This window comes from Zootoca vivipara, chromosome 16, assembly GCF_963506605.1.
Source record: "Zootoca vivipara chromosome 16, rZooViv1.1, whole genome shotgun sequence".
Lineage (NCBI taxonomy): Eukaryota > Metazoa > Chordata > Lepidosauria > Squamata > Lacertidae > Zootoca > Zootoca vivipara.
Window position 1 is genome coordinate 6,241,087 of NC_083291.1, and position 18,576 is coordinate 6,259,662.

Below are 18,576 nucleotides of genomic sequence, written 5' to 3' on the forward strand. Positions count from 1 at the left end.
AAGGTGGTGGTTGGGTGTGGGCGGTGGTTGGGTGTCGGCGGTATTTGAATAGCTTCGGATAGGAAACCAGAGCTTTAGGGGTTGGTTCTAGATTAAAATGCTTTATCAAATTAAATAAGGAGGGTCATCTAGTCCTTGCAATGCAGGAATATTCAGATGCCCCATATGGGGATTGAACCTGCAACATTGGAGTTATCAGCATTATACTCTAACGTACTGAGCGGTACAGGGTCTTTTTTTAGCCAAATCAGTTTGTATCAGCAAAGAGTAAACTAGAGCCTTGTTGGGGTTGTTTATTTTTGCAGGCTCTGGAGAAGTGTAATACCTCCTGCCTCCAGTTTTGGGTTTTTTCCTCCCCCCCCCTTCTGCACTTCTAAATGTTTTAAGAAATACTTAAAAAGGGGATAGGGGACTGAAACTTGGGAGTCGGTGCTTCAATAGCTTAAAAATGCTTCCATCTTGAGAAAGAAGGGCGGGGTCGGGTAGTGGTGGGGTTTGAAGATTTGCAGCTTCTGAAATGCAAATAAGAGCTCCATGGTCTTGGGATGTTACATTAAATTAAAATTGCAGCATTAACCATATAAAAATGCAGGATTTCCCCCTACCCTTTACTATTCCGCTTGAAGCTAAGCCAAATCAATTTGTTTTCAGCAAGGAGTGTAAAATAGAGGTTTGCTTTTTTTTTTTGCAGACTCTGGAAAGTGTAGCTCCTACCTCCAGTATTCAGCTTTTCCTCTATTTTTCTGCGCTGACAATTCTGAAGGAGGCTATGTTTTAAGAAATATTTAATGAGGGAATAGGGGACTAGAACTTGGGAGTTGCTTCAATACCTTAAAAACTCTTAGGAGTTAACAGCAACTACATTTTCCATCTTTTCAACATGTGGCGTTAATACTCACTACTCATTTCCTGAAATTATATAGCTACTAGAGAGCTTAAACTGGTTTGATGTGAATTGCAGGTCTTGGGCCTACAACCTATATAAAATCAAAGGTATATAGCTGTAAAGGAAAAATGAGTGGGAGGGAGAAGGAAAAAAAGCAAGCTCTCTGGTGTCAGCTGCTGGTTTCAGCCATACGGGAAACCTGCAGAAAAGTTGGGAAGGTATATAAAAACCAATACAGCTGGTTGGGACATGTTTTAATACCCCACACAAAAATTTGGTAGCTTTACCTGTATGGAACTTGATTTTGTCAAGAGCAAAGCAGCCTTGAAACCTTCAAAAGACCTAGCTGAAAAGGGAAAAAAGGATTGGTGGGAATGTTTTTTAAAAAATTGTAGTGTTTAATGCCACCTGCTGTGTGGTCATGCAGCTGGAGGAAATAACGCAACCTTAGCAGCCTTGTAAACACATTAAAATGTCTTTTTGTAAGAGGCAAGAGGGCTCCAGTCAATCATTCTAGGCCAGATTATTCACAAAGTTAAAAAGGATAGTACCACTTTAAGCAATTACGGCTTTTTGTGCTTTATAGTGAAAAGCTGGTGTACTGTACCTCCCTCCCTCTCGATTCCCACCCAACGTTTCATTAGCTGGGGATGAAAGCAGTCAGAACAGAGAAAAACTATTCAAACAAATCTACTTTTAAGTTTTAAGTATTCCTTTTATCTTGGCCCTTAAAAGCATGCTATATCCAAGCCAATGCAGCTTTTAAACCAGAATTTGAAGCGGCTTCACCCAGAGTTTATGAAGTACAGGTTTTGTTTTAGGGTGAGTGAGGGGGCCAAGCTCCCAAAAGTCGAAATTAAAACTCTTAGCTTTCTCTTACCACCATCTTAAGTTGGAAGCTACGAGATTGGGAAGAAAGTAATGGTTGTTTTTTTAAAAATATTATACCTACCCTGGGAAAATCCACTATCAACTTGTTACCCAGCTGTTGGGACAAACAAGCTGACTGCATGGGTGGGGTCTGTGATGCCATTTATCACACCCCACCTGCATTTTGGTTTCCCCAGCGAACTGAAAAGAACGAACGTTTTTGGTACCTTTGAAGAAAACTTAAATGCAGTTCTTTCATAGAGATATTACATAAAGCAGTGGTGTTAAAAATTAAAAACGACATGCCAGGTACCCGTGTTCAGATATTAAACTCTTAGCTTCTCGCAACAGGTCAGTTTTATATTCCTATAAAGTGCCATGCATGCTGATGATGCTGTACAGTTGCTTTAAATCGGGTCTCCAAACTAAGGCCCCGGGGGCCGCATGCGGCCCAATTGCCTTCTAAATCCGGCCCGCTGATGGTCCAGGAATCTGCATGCTTTTTACATTAGTAGAATGTGTGCTTTTATTTAAAGTGCATCTCTGGGTTATTTGTGGGGCATAGGAATTTGTTCAGATTTATTTTTTAAATATAGTCTGGCCCCCCACAAGGTCGTGAGGGACAGTGGACCGGCCCCCTGCTGAAAAAGTTTGCTGACCCCTGCTTTAAATCTCTGGCATCAAATATTGCATGCTGCAGTATTTACTGCTAACGCTTTCAAGCAAGCTTAATGACCTAGCTTGTATATTTTAGGTTTGTCCCACTCTCCAAAGTGTAACCCACCCACACTTGCGTAGATTAGGTCAGTAGTAATGGGAGATTGAAATGGAGCGGTAGGTGCAAATTAGATGCACTAATAGCCAGCTGGAATGGAAACGAGGTAACAGTTGCTGTTGCTCAGGTGAGCAGGTGGAATACCTGTTCCCATTTTTCTCCGTTGCAGCCTAATTGCAAAGGCTGTTGATTGGGCAGCTGTGCAGCAAATGCTTGCCGGTGGCCTGAGGCAGACCAAAGTTGAGCTTTTTTAAAAAAACTACCTGTCCTGTCCCCTGCTGCTTGGCTACACTTGTATGATTGGGTGACAATGGAGGGTTGCCTTCTGAGCATCCACCTTGCAATGGCAGGTGTGGCAATTTTCCAAAGTTGCTGCTCTCTAGAATGAACATTGGTATGGCTTGTCCCCTGTATGGCATGTCTCATGCTGGAGAAAGAAACTCTGGATGATGCCAATCACGAAAGACCTCTGAAGCTCCCTTTTTAGGCTGAAGCTCAGGAGCATTCATTCAAGTTTCCTAGCACTGGTATTGTTTGTCTCCTGTATGGCATGTCAAATGTTGGAAGAAATTGCGTTCTTCTCCAACGGCTCATGAAGGAAAAACTAGCCTTTTTTAAACTTTGATTTTTCTCCAGCCTGCATATACGGAGCAATGGCCTCCACCAGTTTTGCCAGGTTCTGAGGAGCGTGGCAAAGCTCTCCACCCCGCTGCTTTGCCTGGGGGGGGGGGAGAGAGCCCCCTCCTGTATAGCAGGGTTGTAAACTCCCTTTTTGTAACGCACCTCTACTCTTAAACAGGGCCGTCTTAAGCTTATCTGGCGCCATGGTGCAAGGATCCCTCTGGAGCCCCCCACCCTTACGTTTTACGTTTCCTTCTGGGCGGAGGAGGCTCGCTAGCGCTAAGGGAAAGGTGTCAGGGCGGGGAAGGACCTGAGCAAGTTGCACTCCCGGCTTCTCCAGTTTCAGCCCCGCTCATTTCACCTATGGGGGGGGGAGTGTGCGCGCCTGGCACCATTGCACTGCTCTCTTGAATTATTTAATTTTAAATAGGTGGGGACCAGAGAACTCCAACACACATAAACTCTGGTTCTCCCCCCCCCCCTTCCTCTGCCTGCCCTGGGTTTGTTGGCACTTAAACTCTTTACCACTCATGGCAACAACTGCGCAGAATTTATTCTAATGCGCGGTAGGCTGAAAACAAGCGCATTCATTCCCCTTTAATTGTAAACTGGGAGCATTTGAAAACCATCCAGTGTGCAAATTATGCTGATTCAATTACCGTTCATTACCTTCATTAGAGGGAGACCCACTAAAAAAAGCTCAACAAATCTGTCCTGCCCTCCTAAAAATGGGGCTTTCCTCCCTAAAAAAGCTTAACAACATTGCCCTGAACCCCCCCCCAAATGGGCCTTCCTCTTCCCTAAAAAAGGGGGGTAGATCACGGGGGGGGGGTAGATCACTGCCAGTTTTAAACTCTTGAGTAGATCAGTCTATTGGGAGTTGGCCACCCCTGCTATAAGGGAACAGTCCTCGCTGTAATCAACAGGAGTTAATTCTGAGTAGACCTGCGTAGGATTATGTTGCAAATTCACAATCCTTAATGCAGTTCCCAGGAGTAAGTCCTATTTCATGATTAATAATTATTGCAATGTACCAAGTGTTCACAACAATTCATGTGCAAGTAGGACCCATTAATGAGATTTGAAAGTTTGTCTGCACTGGATAGAATTGCAGAGTTGGAGGGGGACCTCTAGGTTCAATGCAGGGATATGCAGCTGAATGGAACCTGCAACATTGGCATTATCAGCACAGTGTTCTAACCAACACAGCTATGTCCAAGTTTCAGCCTTGGCCACAAAACTAATACTCGGAGCAATTTGTTTTGAGCATTTTTACTTGCATTAAAGTCCATAAATCTCCCTGCCTGCCAGACCAGTTTATATGATACCTGATTGCCTTTCCAGGGTCCCTCCTGGCCATTCCTTTGAAATGGTAATCATTAATCACTTTAAATTCTGGGACAATGGGAAACATCCCCTCCCCACCCCCTTCTTCCTTGCAGAGAACTCTTTAGTAAACATTTGGTTTCAGGGGCTGTTTTGTTCACCCCCCCCCCCAGGCACACATGGATTCTTAGTAAGCTGAGCTCTCTTTGCAATAAATAAATCCTGCTCCCCTCATTGCTACATATACACCATTAAAAAAAAAGCAGCGGCCATGCAGCCCCACCCCACCCCCTGCCAAAAAAGAAATGCAAAAACTCCAATCAAAGAAATGCAAAAACTCAATCAACAACAAACCAACCACACCCCATGCAAAACAAAAACAAAAAACAGCGGGCATGCACCCCCCCAATTGAGACTTAGCTCTAGGTTTTTTCTATCAATTTCATAAAGCACATGCTTTGGAAAGTTCTCTACGGCTGGAGGCGAGGGGCGGACAAGTTAGGAGGGAGGGGCGTTACATCAGCCAGCCACTAACGTGCTCCTCGTGGCTCCTTGCTAGCCTAGCCCGCCCCTCACCTCCCAGGGCCCCAGCCCGGCAGGCTCAAAAAAAAAATACTGTACAAAAGAAAGCAGCAGGCACACTGGCCCGCCGAGCGAGATTTCAGTCCCAGCTTTTGAGGCGCCGATTGCGGGGCGTGGGTGCGGCCCCGAGTACTCCCCTCCAGCAGGCACCCGCGGCAACCAAAACATCGCTCGGCGCCTGCAGCTTTCTTTTGAGTTTTTTTCGAGCCTGAGGCTGCCGTGCAGAGGCGAGGGGCAGGCTGTGCCGGCCCTGCTTCTAGGGGGGGAGCGCCCCCCACCTACGCCCATGGCTTCTGTCCTGTATGGTGCACAAATGCACATAGCCACTCTTATCACCTGGAAGGGTGGCTGAAGAATTACTAGTTCCTGCAAAATTGGTTCCCAAGCATGTTCCCCAGTGTCTTCTAACCGTACTGCTGGAATGGACAGGGTGTGGTCTGTGAAGTATTTTCTACAGGTCACATAAGCCTTCCATTGGAAACAAGCTGACAATGGCAGTGGAAGGATAGGTCCACTTTGCCTCATAGGAATGGGAATGAGAACTTGCTCTGCAGGCGATACTGAAAAGTTCTCCTGTTAGTCTCACATGATCTTTCATTTTAATTGTGACAGATAAGGTGCTTGCTTCAACAACAAAGCCTATTTTTGGTGAATCCACCCACCGTCCTTGCACAAGGGCACAGCGCTTATACAAGTTTTTATCACTCGGGTTTACTCTGCATACATATTCCCTCTTCAGGGCTGAAAGGGAATCCAGAGGAGATGTTGTGCGAGTCCGTCCACGGGGTAACATTGCTTGCCAATTCTGGGTTAGCGATCAAGCACGGCATCCTCAACTTCTGTCACCCTAATGAAGTTTTTAAGGAGACGCCAGGCTGAGCTGTGATCTTTCACACAGATACAGATGCTGTTTTCCCCTTGTAACTGGCCTTGGGTATATAGAGGGTGCCATTGGTGTAAATCATGATGTTAGACTCATTCTTTATGCTGACCCACTCCCCCGCTAGAATTCCTGGAGCAAAGCAAGCTTACCGGGTCTCCCTTGTCCACAATCACAGTGGGGAGATTAGGCCTGATGGTAGCAGAGGCTGAACCATGCCCAGATACCAGGATGGCTGAGTCCACTGGCCCTGGAATAAACGTGCCCATCATCCAGCACAGGACAGGTGTGCTGTGGTATTAGAATCGTGCCAGGGCTTTGGTCCAGTGGATCATCCTTGGGTGAAAAGGGGATAGATGAGGCAGAAAATGCTGCTAAGCTTTTTTCAGTTGTGCGTTCTCTGTGCCTGTTTCTTTCTCTGGGGTGGGAACTTCCCCTCTATCTGAAATGACCACAAGTTAGGAAATTCTTACCTGCTGCTGTTGCTGCTGTTTAGGGCGGTTGTCAGCTGAGAGAGGGCTTCATATAGGATTCTGCAGGCTGTTATACTTTATTTGCAAGTCAATATAGCCGCCTGTTGATACTTGGCTCTGCATATTCCTTGAATTTTCCTAGAGAAACTATCCTGGGCTAAGCCCTGATATTGGCCGTCAACCGCGAAGCTTCGATTTAAAGCTTTAATCAACCACAGGAACCAGCAAGGTGCCCGGTTTTGCTTTTTCCTAGATGGATCTATAGGGTGGCAGGATAGGACCTCAACTAACAGAATAAATTGAGGGGAAATTCAAAACAAGGGTTTGTTTAAAAAAATGGGATATGTTTAAAAAGTACTTGCAAGAAAATAATAATGATGCAATCTCCATGGCAGCATTAGAATGACCAAGTAACCTTATAACACAGAAGAAATAATGGTATGATTGGATTTCTGATATACAAAAGAAAATAAGAATCCGATGAGAAAAGTAGGTACATTAATTATACAGATGAGTTGTGCTTCGGGTGGTGACGGGAAGTCAGTATTTTTGTTTTGATAAGTTAGGTTTGGCTATGGTTATTCGATGAAATTTATTTCGTACATAATTGAGTTAATGCAAATAACACTGGAAGAATGAAACATTAAGCATGTATCTTTAATACTGTTAGTAATGGCATACATGTGTATAAGAATTTATAAGAAATAATACAATCAAGGCATTAAAAAAAAATACCCCCCCCCTTTAAAAAATACGTTATCCTCTCAGTAGCAGGATGTGGGAGAAGCTAGTCTGGACCTCATCGTTCCCCATCTCTTGTCAACTGCATTGCAACCACACTCTGGGTCAGGGAGGAATCTTATAGAGCATGTGCCATCTTCACAAACTGTATACATACATACAACAAAAACCTCCGTTACGAACACAATTGGTAGCTATGTAAACATGCGTAACTGGCTGTTGTAACAGAATATGCAAAATCTTACTCAAAACTTTGTTCAAAGAATTTATCAGATTAACAAGATCAACATAAATCAACACAAACGGCACACCCTCATGTTCAAAATATCAACAAGGATTCAGTCCAAAATAAATGGAAGTGTTCATGAGGTATTCATGTGGAGATAAGTCAATTCAAAAGTACTTTCGAAGTAGAAATAATATTTGAATTCCACAAGCAGAGGTGTACATCAGGTGTAGAGGTGGCAACAGTATATCCAGTTGGCAAACAGGCGTGGCAAACCAATGGTCCATAAAACAAAGTTCCTGGGTTATATCCCTTGTTTCGCCCCGGTTGGCTTCCTCAGTAGCTAAATATCATAAAGGAATATCAAAAATATCATAAAAATAATCAATTTTAACAGCCCCAAAAGCTAAGAAATGATCCTCTAAATGTGAGTACATACCTTGCAAATATAGAATCATAAACTCAAAGCTCTAGGCGCAATGCCAAATGATGCTCCTATTGCTAGAAAGGGCACTAGCACAATATAAAGATCTAACTGCAGATAAACAGGTGTGATCAATCAAGGGAAACAGTTATGGACTCTTAAAAGACAACCGATGGAAAATACAAGGCTCAATTAGCGAAAAGCAAACACAATATATACATAGATGAAACACAGCTCAATACAGCATTGCAAAACATAGTGATTACAAAAAACAGCTGTAGTCAATATCAGCATTTAAACCATTAGGATGTAGAGTATTGAACAGAAAAATAAACCTCGTTTCTTGTTGCATTAGTCTCTGTCTGGCCAACTCACCGGGTCCTGAATAGACCCATATCACAAAAAAGGTTAGGTCTTGATCTGTGTGCGATGCCTCTATGAAACAATTAACAAGTGGTGCATCACAAACCCTATTTCTAATTCTTGACCTATGCTCAGAAATCCTGACTTAAATTGGTCTGAGTGTGTGACCAACATAGAGAAGCCCGCATGGACACCTAATGATGTATACCACTCGTGAGGTGGCGAAGGAGTGAATCAAACTTGTATCCCGTAACATTAGAGAACTCCTTCCTTCACCTGTAGAGCGAACCTACATACGCTACAACGCCCACATCTGTAAAAGCCTCGTGGGGTGTTTACAAACGGGGCAGGCTTCTGCTGTCCCGGGCACCACGCGGCGCTGAATTGCCCCTTCCCTCCTCTTACTCCCGCCCGTCTGCCCTCTCTCCGTCCTGCCTGGCTCAGGAATCTCAGCAGACGAAGGCAGGAAGATGGCGGTTGGGATGGGGAGGAGGAGGCAGAGGCAGCAGCAGGCATGGGGCTGGGGGAAAAGGCAGCGGGGCTCTGCACAGGTGAGGCTGAGGGGAAATGCCACTGCCGCATCCTTGGGAAGCTCCTCTCCACCTCCGTGCTCCACAGCCGCTGCTTGGTGCCAGTTCGCATCCTCCCACCTTGCCACTTCCCCGCCAGTGTGAGATGGACGTCAGCGGCGCGCTTCCCCACCCTCCATTGTGAAATGGTAGGGCGACCCCTGAGGGAGCTGACTGGCTGCTGAGGGGGACGGGACACCTGACGTTGCCGCCTCCTCCTTCGCCACCTCTCCCCTCAGGACCACGGCAGAGCCTCAAGGTGAGGATGAAGAGGCTCCCTCGGTGGCTGAGGGAGAGGAGGCAGCGGCAGCAGAGGAGCCATAGTATGGCTTTGTGGCTCCTTGCACCCCACCAATGCTGGGGCGCCCCTGAGAGGCTGGCGCCATGGCGCAACGAGCTACTAGCCCCTATGGGAAGGACGCCTCTGCTCTTAAGGAACAAGGGACATCCTTGAGCATTGTTTGAACGCACAATCAAGTAACATAACTTTACTTCCAAAAGCTTCTTGGGACAAATGTGCTCTTTCTACAAACTCCTTAAGTAAGGCAAGGAGGAGGCAGGAGTGGCAGGCGATGAATGCCACCCTCCTTGTGGGCCCATATCTGCTGCTCCTTCCAGTCGGCTGCCCTGGCCCTCACAGGGGTGAGCCCCCAGCCCGGATCCTTCCCTATGAAGCTTCCCATGCAGGAGCAATTAAAGAAATCCTGCCCGGTGCCTCAATGGCAGGTCCCCCAAGTTCTTCCATTTGCACTGTGGAAAAATGTAACTTGTTAGCTACGGTTAACTGTTCAAAAAGGAGATTATAGTTCCCGACCAACCTGAAATGCCTCTTTGGACTCTGGCTGCATGTACATATCCATAGGGTGGAACCCCCTTCAAAGATACTCCTTTATGCGGCTTAGGACCCTCGTACCTACGGGACCGCCTCTCCCGGTATGACCCGCAGGGGACATTAAGGTCCACAAATAATAACATACTGGAGATCCCGAGTCACAAGGTGGTTAGGCTGGCCTTGACCAGGACCAGGGCCTTCTCAGTACTGGCCCCGACCTGGTGGAACGCTCTCTCAGGAGACTAGGGCCCTGCGGGATTTGTCATCTTTTCGTAGGGCCTGCAAGACATAGCTGTTGCGTTTGGCCTTTGGACTGACGCAGTCTGAACCCGGGGTTACCCTCCCCTAAGGTTTTATCTCATAATGGTTTTATCTTGTAGTTTTTTAATTTTAAAATTAAAATTTAACATTGTATTAATCTGCATTTTAACTGAATTGTTTCTTTTATACTTGTGTTGATATTTTTGTTGTTAGCTGCCCTGGGCCCGGTCTTGACTGCGAAGGGCGGGGTATAAATGAAATTATTATTATTACTATTATTATTAGTCCATTGAGACCAAGACTCCCTTCGATGTATTGCCATTATTTTTAAGACCTCAAATGTGTACTGTATTGCGTAGTTCATTCAAAATTTGCATTGCTTCTTGAGGATTGGAGCATGCAGATCGTGTCATCTGCATATAGATTCAGTAAATGCTATTCACCTCTTTCCCCAATGACCCCAGATACATGGGTTACGATGCAGTGCCACAGCTGGTGGCTCCAGGGAAATTGTGAAGGGGAGTTGGAGATGGGACAACTTGCGTTTCGTGTCTCTTGCATTTTCAATAAGGGAAATGTCCATGTCATTCATACACGTGTTGGCTTCGTTGAAGTCGCAGTAGCAAAACCATATATCTGACTGGCACTGTGCTTGGGAATTAAACCAAGGTTCAGAATTTAACATTCAAAAGATTAACTTGGATCAACTCCCAGATGAATTAAAACATTTTAATGTAATGTTTTTATTTTGAAATCCTTTAAGATAATAGTTTAAGTTTCCTGTTATGTTGCTTTGACTTTCTTCAAGCGCTTTGAGATTTTTCCTAAAAATATAAAGTGGCATAGAAATAAAATAAAAATATTTATAGTCAACATGCATTTCCCAAGCATGGGCTTAAGTCCCTCCATCTAGCTTCTAAAGGACACTATTTCCTTATTTTCCAGAGCTCAGGCTTTGACATTCTAGCCATGGCTGATATTGGGCTGGAGTATTGGCTATAGGGAGTTGGGAGAGGTTATTTGATATTGCTATATTTTTGTTTTGTATATTACGATTTATGTGGAAATTGTTTCCATTTGGTTGTGTACTTTTTGAACTGTTTTTGTTTGACACTTGTTGTGTTTGTAATTGTGTAAGCATGGTTCCAACTATGGAAAGGCTGCATGCAAATAAAACGAATGTTGATTCTGGATTCCAGCACTATCCAATTTAGCAATGTTCACAGTGGATTCTAAAACAGTCATATTGCTTTACATCAAATGAAGTCTCCACTTAACTAGATAACTTCCACATCGAGAGAGCAATGAGATCGAGGGCCGCCATCTGGACGATAATATTGCCTACTGCCCGGCCTTATATTTAGAACTCTTACCTGTTTCTCATTTGTATTGTCTAAAGATTTGAGGAATGAGATTATTAATTTACCTCTATCACCTTTGGTCATTTATCTGTGGCCACATTGACTTCCTTTAATTTGTCCGAGATATACTATAATAGAGGTCGTCAGTCTCATGAGAGGGCAGAAAAACTTATTTTACTAGTTTTATATAGGGTTTTACTTGCACCTATATTCGTAATGTATTGTCTTTTTTGATGCTATGGCCTGTCGGCTATGCAAATAAAGTTTGATTTGATTTGATTTGATACGATAACTCCCATGTGACTGTTAGCCAGTTGCATGAGAATTACTACAGAACTCTAGAATATAGTTAAAATACAATCAAATTTAAATACATAACAGGCCTGATGTGAACTATATAAAGCTTTAAATGTCTTGTTTAGTCAATAGTTGTCTGACTCTTTGTGACTCCATGGACCAGAGCATGCCAGGCACTCCTGTTTTCCACTGCCTCTCGGAGTTTCATCAAATTCATGTTGGTAGCTTTGAGAACACTGTCCATCCCCTTTTTCTTGTGCCCTCGATCTTTCCCAACATCAGGGAGTCTTCTTTTCTCATGAGGTGGCCAAAGTATTGGAGCCTCAACTTAAGGATCTGTCCTTCCAGTGAGCACTCGGGGATGATTTCCTTCCAAATGGAGGAATTTGATCTGAGTCTCCATCAGCAACACACCAAATGTCTTGGCCTGTCTGATATTGTGCCAAGCCCCAAAATAGGTATTTCCATTCTAAATAGTCAAAGGCTTTGTACATGTCTAGGGACCTGAGTGCCTAGTTGGGGAGTCTTTTGGTAGTCAGTCAAAACCTTTGTTGGCATCATCCAGGAACATTCAAAACAAATTGGCCAGTACAATCACGTCGCCATATCATCAGTACAGTCGCTTGCCAAAAGGCAGGGCCGTCTCTAAGCCCGGGTCCGGTGGCGCGGGCCACCAGGGGCGCCGCTGCGCCTGCTGAGAGGGTGGCGGAGGCCGCCCCAGGGGCGTTGCAGCAGGGCCCCCCAGTTTCTCATCGCTTTACGCTCCTCTTTCCGCCCTTGACAAGGACTCTAGGCGGATTACAGATAAAGGAAAAGAAACCTAATGACAGCAACAGGGAACGCGTCACGAATGTAGCAGGACAGCTGTGTCACCATCCTCTTGTAGAAGAAAGGGCAGGGAAACCACATGAGGGGCCCTCCGGGTGGCAGCTGGACAGGGGGCCCCTCCCTTCCTCCGGGCAGACCCCTCGCTCTAACTGCTTGGCACTCCTTCCCAGTCACAGGTTCCAACCGCTAGCCACCCTCCGGGATGGCACACCCGCCTCTGCAGGGATGACAACTGTCCTCTTCCCTCCCTCCCTGCCTCCTCCAGCTACGACTCCCAAGCCTATACAATGAGCCGGGGGAGCTGTGCCACTTTTGAACAACTCCCCTTTCCCACCCCCAGAAACTCGCCTGCCAAGCCAGCCCACTGGCATTCTCCCGGCCCTGCTACCAAGGTGTGCTGGAGCCTTCCCTCTTTACGAATTTTGTTGTGATAAATGTAGTATTGCAAAGTTCATTAGTGGGTCGTAAATCCTTAGACCCACGCAGCCAATCTTCAATGGCTGCCCAGCACGCTCCCCAGCTCGCTCTGCAAAGCTGCTTCTTGTTTGGACCCAGCAGAGTTGCAGCGCAGCTGGAACAATGGCAGTCTGTGTCTTCAATAAAACAGATTAGAAGCAACGGAGTTGAGTCTAACTAGACTTTATTACAGAAGCATAAAAGAAACAGCAAAACCAACAGAAGCTAGCTGCATCTTTGCAGCTCTTATCTCTAGCACTCCCTTCTACACACTCCTCCGGCAGAAACTCAGACTCTCAGACTCAAAACCAAAACTGAACTCGGAAACAAAAGGAAATTGCACGTATCACTTGTGGGCAGACACCCAGAGAATTGGAACACCTCCAGTGTTTTAACTCTGTGTTGACCAGAATCCCAACACCACCCTCTCGTTCGCAATGCCCTGGGTGCGAATTCAGCATGCATTTCATTTTTTAAAATAATTTTTATTAGAATTTTACAGAACAAACAATAAAAAACACAAAAATATAAAAAAACACTACAATAAAAAAGAAAAGAAAAAGAAGAAAGACAAACACACAAATTCTGATTATTCCTTTTTCCTTCACATTATATATGGGGAACCCCTCGGGTTCCTGTCTACTGCGGTTCTTTAAACAATTAAATTTTAGCAATTTCTAAACCATTTAATCACCTTTACTAAACTTATTTTACTCTTTTCCACTTAACATTCATACATTCCACAGTTTCTATTTAACCTAATTCTGATCTTAATATGTTACTTTTGCATATTTTTTAAAATATAACTTAAAATCTTTTGCTTCTTCTCCCCGGTTGCGGATTCAGCATGCATTTCAGCCCCTTTTTAAACTTTCACAAAACACTGTTTTTCAAAACTTAAGCAAGGTTTTCCATGGCTTTCTGCAACTTGCAAGACTCTGCATTGGGTAAGCTCTGCACCTCAGCAGAGCTCTCAGGTTCGCACTGTGCAGACCCTGCCCATACATTTGCTACTGTAAAGCGGTCAGGAGGTTTTCCCTTGGTGGTGCGCTCCTCCTCTGACCCAGACGTACTGGACTCCATTTGAGTGTCCCTGGTGTCTGGTGAACCACTAAGTGACTTGCTTCGCTTGCCGCGTCCCCCGGACTAGGTCTGGCTGCTGGTGACGTGGGAGAACTACTGCGCTTCCCCCGCTAGGCCTTCCTTGCCTGCGGAGATGAGAATGCGCTCCTTGGTTTTGGCTTCGCCTCTCTCTTTGGGCTTGCCCCCTCTGGCTTGGCACTCTGACCCGTACTGTCAGCGGGTTCACTGCCACCAGCTCCGCCAGCAGGTTGATCGCCAGAATCTAAACCGCTCAGCCAGTCGGTGAGCACTTCAGGGTTTGCATGGATCCTGGTCCAGCCACTCTGCGTTCCTGCTGATTGTGACCTTAGACCGATCCCCACCCGGGTTGACAAACCTCCGGGCTTTCGACCCTGGTTCATACCCGCAAAAGATCATTTTGCGCGATCTTGGCGCCACCCTTTCTGCGAAACTGTTTGGGAATCATTACCCACGCTTCCGCCCCAAAGGTCCTAAAATAGTGCACCTTGGGCTTCCTGCCGTGAAGCATGAAGTAAGGTGTAAAAGATGCCTCGGCAGTTATCTGCAAAATACTTTGTTAAAGTCATTGCAGGAGGTCTTGTCATCCTCACCAGACCCCCAATGGCAAAGGTGGTTCTGTTAGACTACAAACCACCTGAAAGAGTCTCCTGGTGCTGTTTTCCAAAGAGGCAATCTTACCTGTGACCTGTACTCTTTTTCCAAAATAGAATCACTAGCGTTTCTGCAGTGTTGCAAAGGCTTTTCAGAATGGAACTCCCTTCCTAAGAGATGTGTTTCCCCTTCTTATGCGGCATGTTGGAATTGAAAAGTCGACACAGATCAAGCCCAGGCTGAGGGGACGTTCTCTTCTCCAGTCCACGTGAACAGAGACTAAAAATTTGCTATCCACATACAGCTTGGATATATACCTGAACCACTGTGATTGATGCAGCCCCCCCCCCCGGTTTTCTTTCCTGGTACATCCTGAAAAAATTAAAAAATAGTTGGGGATTTACAAAAAGACTAGTAAAACAGGACAACAAAGCAAAAAAACAAACAAACAGCAATACCTCTGAAAGTTAATATTTGTCAAAAATGATTAAATCAGCTTCAGCGCGAAGAAGCCATGGCTACTGCTGGGGGTCACATCCAGCGTCTAAGTCAGTGATGGCGAACCTATGACACGCAGAGCCCTCACTGCTGGAACACGCCCCATCGGCCCATTCACGTTGTTGTTGTTTCCCCCCCCCTTTGTTCTCCCGCTCCTCAAACTACAGCTTGTCTCCGATCCTTTTTTGTTGTTGCTGGTAGCCAGAAATTTTTTAACCCTTTCTGTGCTGGTTTTTTTGGCGCTTTGGCAGACTCTGTCGGTGCTGCGTGTTAGTTCCAGGGAAGGTATTATTCGTCATTTATTTCTGTTCTCTCCCTCCCCCCAAAAGTGCAGCAGCTTTGGGGCATCCTCCCCAAAAAAGCAAAGCAACTTTTGCACCCCCCTAAAAAACCTCCAAAACTTTGGTCAGCAGCTCCCCCCAAAAAGCTCAACAACTCTGGGCACTTTGTGATAAATAAGGGGTTTTTTGTTTGGTTTGGTTAAATAATTAGTTTTTGGGTTATTAAATACAGTTATATATTACAATTATACATTTTTGTTATCTAAGCTATAAATATCATGAAATTATGGGTTTTTTTCTTGAAGTGACACACCACCCGAGTTATGCTCGGTTTTTTGGCGAATTTTGACACACCAAGCTCAAAAGGTTGCCCATCACTGGTTTCTGCAATGTTCTCCACCTGCCTGGATTACTTCAAGGATCCAGTGACTATCTTAGAGTGTGGGCACAACTTCTTCCGGTCCTGCCTGATCCAGTACTGGGGGGAACTCCAGCAGAGGTTTCTTGCCCTCATTGCAGACAAAGAAGAAATAGTTGGGGGTTTACAAAAAGACTAGTAAAACTGGACAACACGGCACAAACAGCAATACCTCTGAAAGTTAATATTTGTTAAAAACGATTAAATCAATTTTTAAACAGTTTTGGGTCAGTTGGGCACCTTCCGCTTCCAAGGCTGAAGTTAACTCCCAGGGTGTATCCTACCCAGTAGAAGAGGCCCGGTAGTCCATGGAGGCAGCTGTAGTCTGAGGCTGAGGGGATGTTCTCATACCCAGCGGTCCATGTGCACAGAGACTAGCTATATTCACATACTGCTTGGGCTTGGTACCTGAACCCCGCTGTGGTCTCTGTTAAGACTACGAACCACCTGAAAGGTCCCCTTCGCTGTTTCCCATTTCGGCAATTCTTTTATCGCTCTCAACATTAGGGAAAATCCTACCTGAGATCGTGCACCCCTAGTGCAACATGATCCAGCCAATTCTGTTGGGAGCCCTGTCCCTTCCCTAAACAAAATACCTTAAAATGCAACAAGGGAGATACAAATAGATAATAAAATAGCCATTTCCCTAGTTGAAACATCCCCATTCAAACTTTGGCACAGAGGCCTGGCCCTCGCCCCCACCCTGATGTGGGACGACCCCCTTTGATATCTCTCCTTCGGTGGCAGTCAAGCTTTATAGAGCTGCCCCAGGCTACTGATGTGCACTTAGCTTTGGCACTAACTGTTGCCTGCCCAGGGTTCTGGTCCTTGCAGCCCTCGAGTGGGGGGAGCTGGCAAACCTGTAGTACCAGTCCTCCCAGCAGTGGCATAGGAAGGGGAGTGCGTGTGGGTGGGTGTCACGAATGAGGGGGTGAGTAAATGGCCAATCAGCTGGGAGGCGGGCACTCGGCTGCATGCCCGCCTCCTGTCACTACCACCCTGGGATACTACTGGGGGCAGCTGGCACCGGCTTGGGGAGCCGTGGGGAGTGGGGGGGGCGAAGCCTGACTCCATCCCACTGGAGATGTGGGGCGGGGGCAAACTTGGAAGCGGAACCTTGCGCAGGAAAACACAACACGCACAAGCAAACGACACCCTGCAAGCAGCAAGTGTCTTTCAACACAAGCAAAGCAAGCAAGCTAGGTGATTTTTGTTTATGCGTGCCCCCACGCCAAGCAGCCTTGCAAGGCTCTGATCTGGGGAAGGGGGGGTGCCAGAAGGGCGCAACAGCCTCCACTCGGGATGCCTTTGTTCTCGGCCGCTTGCCCAGCCCCCTCTTGCCCCCGGGTATGTTGGAGTCCGTGGGGGGAGTTGGCCTATGGATGCTCAAATCAAGGAATCCTCCCCTTTTTCTCTTACAGAGGGTAAGACGAATCACTTTTTTGGAGGTGGGGCAAAGCAAAAAGGAGCACACAGCAGTTTCTTATCCCATGCTGGCTGCAAGAGATGGAAAAGGGTGTCAGGAGAAGAGGAAGGACTCCCCCCCCCCAAAAAAAAATCTTCCAAGAAGAGGGATAGGTTGGAAGCAAGAAAAATGCAATAGGTTACCTTCCTTGCTCACCACCTCTGGCCACTGCAGGAATATTAGACTGGTGGTATTAACTCAAGGGGGAGGAAAAATCCGTAAGGGCCACGTTCCTTTGTAGCTGACTATGACGAAGCTGTGTGTACAAAGGCAGTGCAATGGATATTAATCTTTAGGCGATGTTCCAGCCACACAGAGGTTTCTACACAGGGGCAGTTCTCCATTCCCCAGCCCAGCAAGCTAGAAAAAAAAACCACTCCAGGAGGGATTGGGGCCTGGGTGGCTAAGGACTGGGATAGAAGTAGCCTTGGGTAACGTACCAAAGGGTGGATAGAGAGGCAGCAGATCCCTCCTCTGTCCCTCTCGCTCTTGAATCATCGAATCATAGAGTTGGAAGAGACCACAAGGGCCATCCAGTCCAACCCCCTGCTAAGCAGGAGGGTTGAGTTCTGCTTGCTTCCCTTGACAGCAAGAGACTAGGTGAGTTGTGCTTGGTCTTGCTGTTCTGTCCTGAGTTCCACCAGTAGGGTTGTGTAGCAGGAAGGCAGAGCCCAGTGGAGCACAAATGGTGTAGAGAAAGCATTGGCTGCTCCTTGGAAGAACAGCCATCGTTTATGCCTGCTCAGTTCTGGCCGAGCAAGGATGTTTCCTTTGCTCCAACCCCCCCCCCCCCCAGTTGTGCACTATGCAGGAAAAGTGTGTAGGGGAGAGGGTGAGGATGAACTCATTCCGTAACCCGTTGCTGATGCTGCACCAGCCCCCCAGAGAGAAAGGCGGGCGAGCGAGCGAGCAGGCATTACCCAAATGTAATTCTGAACACACATTCTTGGAAGTTTGACACATCAGTGGTAGATCACTGGACATCTGTGGTAGATCATTGGCTCACCCCAAAGAAGCTCAACAACTTTGGCTCCCCTAAAAAAACGCTCAACATTTTTGCCCTGCACCCCCCCAAACAGGGCTTTCCTCCTCCCTAAAAGAAGCTCAACAACATTGACCTGAACCCCCCCAAAAGGGAGTAGATCACTGACAGTTTTTAACTCTGTGAGTAGATCGCAGTCTCTTACACCCCTGCTGTAAAGTGCTCAAATGGCCAAGGACAAAGAACCGTTTTTAGGCTGAAATAAGCCATTTTAGACCATGGTTAAATAAAAACAAACATTTTTGTTCAGTTTACAGATTCAGCACGTGCAAACAGACCTAAAGAACGTTGCATTATGGAGTAATCTCCATAACTGCGTTAAATCAGCTATGGCTAAGTAACACCTGAGCACAAATGCATTGGCCAAAGAGCCCTGCCTTATTTTTTAAAAAGAAAACTAACCATA